The following is a 6,690-nucleotide window of genomic DNA, read 5'->3' on the forward strand; positions in this document are numbered from 1 at the left end:
TGCACTTTTCCCCTCTATCCCTCCATATTTCCCTCCCCTTTGACACCTTAAATTTACCCTCTCTCCCTTCTCCCTCTCCCATGATCCCATAAAACTATAGGACCATTAGGATTGGGCATGTCATGTCCAACATTTATGCCTCATCAACTTGATATTAGTTAGTTTATGGAACCTGAGGAATTCATAACTATTAGGCAAGTAGGTTTCCAAGTAGATGCAATGATGGATCACACCTCCACCTTGAGTATTGTCATTGAGGAGGCCTAGGCATGAAAGCAAAATGTTTAATATTGCTATGTGCATTTTATAAGGCTTTTGACACAATGCCTGACTACTCAAGCATCTATAATTCCACTCCAACTCCTTTTGATAAATTGCTAAAGTGGGATTCAACTAAAAAAAAAACAAATAAAAATGTGATCAAATTATTATCAAACCCCTTGTCAGAAAATGCAAAGGTGGAAGTGCACTTAAAAATCCTTCTCATATCGTCAAACTATAAAATCCAAAAAATAGAAGCCTCCAAAAAATAGGTCTTTATTGTAAAACAATAGTTGGAGATAATCCTTCACAGAGTGATCCTCGAAGTTGCTGATGCCCTTCCCTCAATCTGTCGAATCATGCCAAAAAATCAACTATGCAAATTCGATGGAGAGGTATGCCGACTAACCTGGCACCATCACAACCAAATGAAAGTTAAAACAATTCATTTAAGGTATGGAAGCTAGGCTTCAATGCTGGCACATAGTTGTTATCCTTGTCACTCTAACTAAATTTGCATAATTCAAATCTTAGCATTCTTGCATTCTAGAATAAGGCAAAGGTTGGCATTTATAATTTTCCAAAATTAACTCAAGGCTTATCGAAATACAAAGTAAAATTAAGACTTTGAAGAGGCTGAATTTTGTCTTGAATGGCTCCTCAAAGCCTTATCATAAAGAATAACAATGGCCCTGTTGTAATCATGGTAAATTGTAATAATTCCAATTAATAGCCTCATATTCATAACAAATTACCCATGATTTGTTTTTCAAAAGGTAGAAATTGCCAAGCCTCTTGAGTGATCCTAAAAATGCATAATTATTTGTACCAATATCCACAATTCCCCATACTTTAATATTGTAAGGAATTCCACATGCAGAAAGACATGCAAGTTGCTCTCCTATATTGGGGCCATATATGAAAAAACAGACTATCATATTCCAAGAAATTTCAATTATAGCATATGGGAAAGAAAATTAAATCAAATGTGTAATAGCATTAAACAATCTAAATGGTGCACATAAAAAGTGTTTAGACATAAACATAACATAAGAGTTCCAAATGCCATAAGGTGGATTAAGTAAAATTCCATTCACTGCTCTCATGTCATTATGGATGAAAGCAAGGTAATGAAATTAACTCTTCTAAGTAAATCTTCTTGGTAAAAGTAATGTCATTATGGATGAAAGCAAGGTAATGAAAACTCTTCTAAGTAAATCCTCTTGGTAATAAAAGTATTAAAACCCCAAAAGGCATAATTTTCTTATACCACAAATCTGCCAAATCTAGAACTCCATTTTCTTTCATAAAGCCCAAGTGAAGAAAAAGACTACATGTGAGATCCTCCCTTATGTTGGGGCCATAAAATAAAATGAAAACTTACTATCCGTTTTTTCTTAAAATGAATGAAGTGCTATTAAGCATTTTTCAGCTAACCCTCTTGAGAGGAACTTAAAAGACCTCCAACATATCTTTTTCCATGAGGGGTCTCTTTCCTTCATTCAAGAGCAATAAAAGCTCAAATTTATCCACATGTTTTGCTGAAAAAATACTATGTCATAAATATGTTAAACCTTGAAACTTGCACCAATATTAATGAATGGTAAATATAGTAAGTAAAGTGTGTAATATTTTATATAGGGCAAGGGTGAAGAAATACTCTTGATGAATAATTGCATGGGAGCCAATGCTACAAACCTAAAATTGATTTTCAAAATGAAGCATCTAGCTCAAAGGTAAAGTACTAGAGATGGCAAGATCTAATCTGAAGAAAATTTCAAAGGAGGTTCATTTTCTTATACCCTAGACTTTGCCATTATTCCTTCTTAACTCTCAAATATACCATTTCAATCCTTTGATAATCATTCTTGTATTATTAATACTCCCAAAGGACTATAGGAAAGATCACATAAAGTTCTCTATAGGGAATATTCTACATGTAAGCTTCCTCAAATGAATTAATCTTACAAAGGCATGTAACAAATTTCCTATTCCTCCAGTCAATTAGTCCAAAAATGGAGTCCAATAAAACTAGACTAGGAGAAGTATATATAAATTGTCTCAGAAACTAAATTCTTATGAGTAATAATTCTCTCATAGAAATCCAATTTCTACTTTTTGTGGTGAACATTTCTAACACTAATGTGTAGTCTCCTACTTGTACACTAGATTTGGGATGCATGTAGATAAACAACACGTCTAATGGGATTGCCATACCAACAGTGGTTATGGCCATTTGGGCAATGGGATTGGTGTTGGCTGACTAGGGTAAAGGGGCCAGTGTTGTGCCCCCCTAACTTGCAAGGCGCCCAGATTCCGCTTCCCTGTGGATTTTGTGCAATTGGAGTGGGGAATTCCTTTGCAGTGCAGAGATCATCTTCCAGCAAAACTTTGGGAGCAATTCACCAACTGTGAAGTGTCCATTCGAAGGATTGTCGAAATACGACGCGCAAAAGCGAGGGTGCTTCAATATGCAGACATGGGCCTCTACAACAATGCAATGCCTCCAAAGATGTGGACTCTTCAAGCCCAAAATACTGAAGGCTCAGATGCATGGTCAACCATTTCAGGGGGTGAGACGTCAACCGTGTGTTCCTCTCTATGATGCCCTCTTCTAACTCATATGGCATCTTGGGTCTAGTAGTAGTCCACAGAAGGCCTTGCTCTATTGCTCCTCTGTGTCCATAATTTGCCCATCGCATGTCCTATGACCACCCACTGGATTACATGAACCTGCACGCTATTTTTGCTCCTAAAGTTTGGACCTAGAGCGCAATGTAGAGAGTCTCATGTTGTGCAGGAATTCCAACAACCAATCCCACCCAATTTGAGTTTGGCAACCCTTGCTGCTTGCTTAAAACTTTACTAGCAGTGGAAACAGTTGCATTGACACTGACAATCATGATAACAGTAGACTTGTATGCAGCCTAGACTGCCTCTTTTGTCTTTCTTGATGATGAGATGCTGCTTTGGAGGGCAAATCCAGCTAGAGCTTAGTCCAAATGGAGATTCTTTTTTGGCATTAATACCAAATAGTGTGTAGCAGGAACCAAATCCCTATCATGAGATTGTGTCTTCTATATTATAAAACCATTGTCATTCTATATGTCCATAAGATTAAACTTCAGTTTGGCTCTAGTAGGCATGAAAGTGGCTTATTTTTGTTGTTTTTGATTTTCTAGAGATTATTCTTTTTGTTATTATATTCAGCAAGCAACAAGGGCTGCCAATTGACCTAGATATCAGAATTGCTCTTGAGAAGCATTTCACAAGGGCACTCATACTCGTAGACAAAATTAAATCTAGCTATATTTTCCACCCAGATTCGATTCGCAATAGTAAGATGGGTTCTTGCAATACCAAATCTCAATTGTCTCTTCCACTCATGTGGGGAAAACAGCTCACAATAGAGCATAAAGCTTCCAAAAGGGGCTCAGTACAAAACAGTAATCGGCCTAATTACAATGCTTAATTCACAAGAGTAGACCATTCCACACAATTTCTGTGTTTGGCCTTCAAAAAAGAGAATTTGAAAACTTCCTCTTTCAATGGTAACTGGGGGCTGCATACAAGATTATTTGATTGTTTGCCCTCTTTGCCCTCGAAGCTTCAAACCGATGGGCATGAGCCATGCGATGCTCTATAGTAGGCAAATGGAGATAAGACCCTCACTATGCAGAGGAAACCTCCCCACAAAGTTGCCCTCAATTTCACCTCAAATTGGGCTTGTTGAATCTCCCATGCCTTTCAACCTGCCTTGGCTTGTTGCTCCTCAATTCTCTGCTTTTCTTTGGCCACTCTTGCTTGCTGTGATTCCCTCTACCTTAGCTCTTTTTGCCTCCTCCTTACCTCTTTCATTCTCTCCACCTTCACCTTCTTTGCATTCTTGGCCCACATGGTATCTATATATTGAGTAGATGTTAGAATAATTGAATGGCTATAGTCCACATACGCCTCTCCATGCACCCTAGCAATGGTCACATTTTCACAAGGTACTTGCAGTAGGTCCACCACTCGTGCATTCAGGGTTTGATTCTCCTGCACAAGAATTGTTATGCCCATGCTGTTGAGGGCTACCACTGTTGCTCCCTCCAAGTCTGTATTCTCTGGTGTGGTTGGAACCTAAGTAGGATCAACCTCTAGTGTGGTTGGAACCTGAGTAGGAGCAAGATCTGTCTTTGAAACTTGGGGACAAAAATTATTCATTAGCTAAACCGACCTCTCTTTGTTGAAATTGCTCTTGAAAGACTTGAAGACCGACACATCAAGGGGCTGGAGTTTGTGAGAAGTGTGTGCAGGCAATGTCACTATATCAACACCCCATTCAACTGCCTTGGCCACAACATCCAAACCAGTGTGGCTCCCATGCCCATCGATTATGAGCAGGTGCTTGTTGGTTGGTGTGACTCCATTTGGAAGGGAGTTCTTGAAATGCTCAAGCCATGCAACAAACAATTGGCCAGTCATCCAAGCCTTATTTTGCATTGACATGATAGCCCCATCCTCACATTGGCTTAGATAATTTCGAATTGCTTTCTTGCCTTTGAATATGTAATAACCCGGAAGGGCAAATCCAGTTACGTTCACACAACAAAGAATGGTACACCACTCCCTTGAATCAGGCCTTAGCCCATATACTTGCCTTGACCCTTTTCAAGCAAGTACTTTCATTCCTCTGTCTTTGGAGACTTGCACCCCAGTCTCATATGCATTCCATATGTTATGAGGTGGGTATTGGTGGAGATTGTACATTGTCTCCAAGTTGTCATGAAATGAAGCAACTATTTTAGGACGGAGACTCACTGCTCTTGAGTGATCAAGTGGCTCTACAACGCAGCTCCAACGCGGAATGCTAGCTCTGATGTCTTTTGTGGAAACCATCCCACCAACTTTTGCCAAGAACACCATTTGTGAATGGGGTGGCCCGAGTCTGGCATATAGTAGCTACCTTCAAGCTCAAATCATAAACTGTAATGCCTAGACCCGACTCTTGCATTCCAAAGCACCACTCTAATAATGCCTTCTCCTCTTGTTTAGATAGTACAGGTGTTGGTCCCTTGTGTTTTTTCGTTGTTCTTCCTTCCAACCATGCAGCCAATGCAAACCAACTCATGTCCCACCGTTTTGAGCAGGCTCGCATTGACAATCCGTTATCATGTGCCTCCATTCATGTGCCTCCATTGCATCATGCATGTCCTTTTTAGTCCAATCTCTCTCTACCCTTTTCTTGGTACAATTAGGTCTTGCTAGGGGGGTTGCACATGTAAATGCTGGAGGGGTTGCACATGCAGCAGCTGGAGGGGTTGTACGTGCAGCTGTTGAAGGATGAACCACCATGGTTGGAGGGTCTGGTAACACTCTTGGCCTTCTAAATAGGCGCTGCGAAGGCCGGCTCCTTCCATTAAGAGAAGATTGGGTGCTTCTAGTTTTCATGGTACTCATGTTACCAATGCAATTACTGTTGTCTTGAAAAACACAAATCAGTAGGCCATGTTGTGTGTTGATAAACACACAAAATAATGTGTGTTGGCACTGTATTGAGAGACAGAAATGTGTGTTCGCAAACATAGAACACAATGTGTGGAGTTGTCCTATTTAAAAAGAAGAAGAAAGACAATCAATACTAACTGAGCAACTTTGATGCTCAATGAGCAGCTTTGATGCTAAGTGAACAAAATAAAGCAAACAAGAGCCAATAAATACTAACTAAGCAACTACTTGAGCACATAATCGATGCTAGCAATGCACACAAATTGATGCTATAACCAAGCACCATAGCTAACTATCATTCGGTGGAAATAAGCCACACAAGAGCTAGAAATGACCCATTTCAATTCAGATCATATGTACGGGCCAATATGTCATATCTTCATTTGGAGCACTCACCAAATGCTTACAAAATTGAGACGATGATATTCTAGTGCAATGACTCTACTGTAGGAGTACGTCATAGTCTCGAACAGAGAATTTCCTCTTCAATGGGTTTGGGGCTTGGACTCTACTGATAGTGGACATCATTGGCTGAGGGATAGCTAGAACCTTCTTTCTCATTTGTTGGTGGTGTTTGGCAGCGCAGAGAATCCCAGACTTCACATGAATACCTCCACAGCAGCACGTCCTACGTCCTTGGCAATCGAGGAGGATATCAGAACAAACAATCCCCCTCACAACTGGGTGCCTCTTGATCAAACAAGTAATGCATTCGCAAGGTGGCTCATTGTACTGCATTTCGCCTACCACAAGAAGGTGGAGAAAACAATAGTTTAATCAAGATCCTGGGTTCTTATAGTTCTTTAAACCAAGGTGCATGTTGGATGCTTGTCATGTGATTGGTTGCCACTTAGAAAATAGGATTGGCTCTATAATGCGGAATGCTAGCTTTGGATTTCTTTCGTGGAAACCATCCCACCAACTTTTGCCAGGAACACC

At 40.0% G+C, this 6,690-nt stretch overlaps 1 pseudogene; it reads right to left on the reverse strand.

Annotated features, from left to right (window-relative positions):
- Positions 1 to 304: 304 nt before the first annotated feature.
- Positions 305 to 4,932, reverse strand: LOC147892410 (MFS-type transporter clz9-like; annotated as a pseudogene).
- Positions 4,933 to 6,690: the final 1,758 nt, after the last annotated feature.

The sequence above is a fragment of the Dipteris shenzhenensis genome, chromosome 16, assembly GCF_047967505.1.
Source record: "Dipteris shenzhenensis isolate YYH24624 ecotype China chromosome 16, Dip_SZ_1.0, whole genome shotgun sequence".
NCBI lineage: Eukaryota > Viridiplantae > Streptophyta > Polypodiopsida > Gleicheniales > Dipteridaceae > Dipteris > Dipteris shenzhenensis.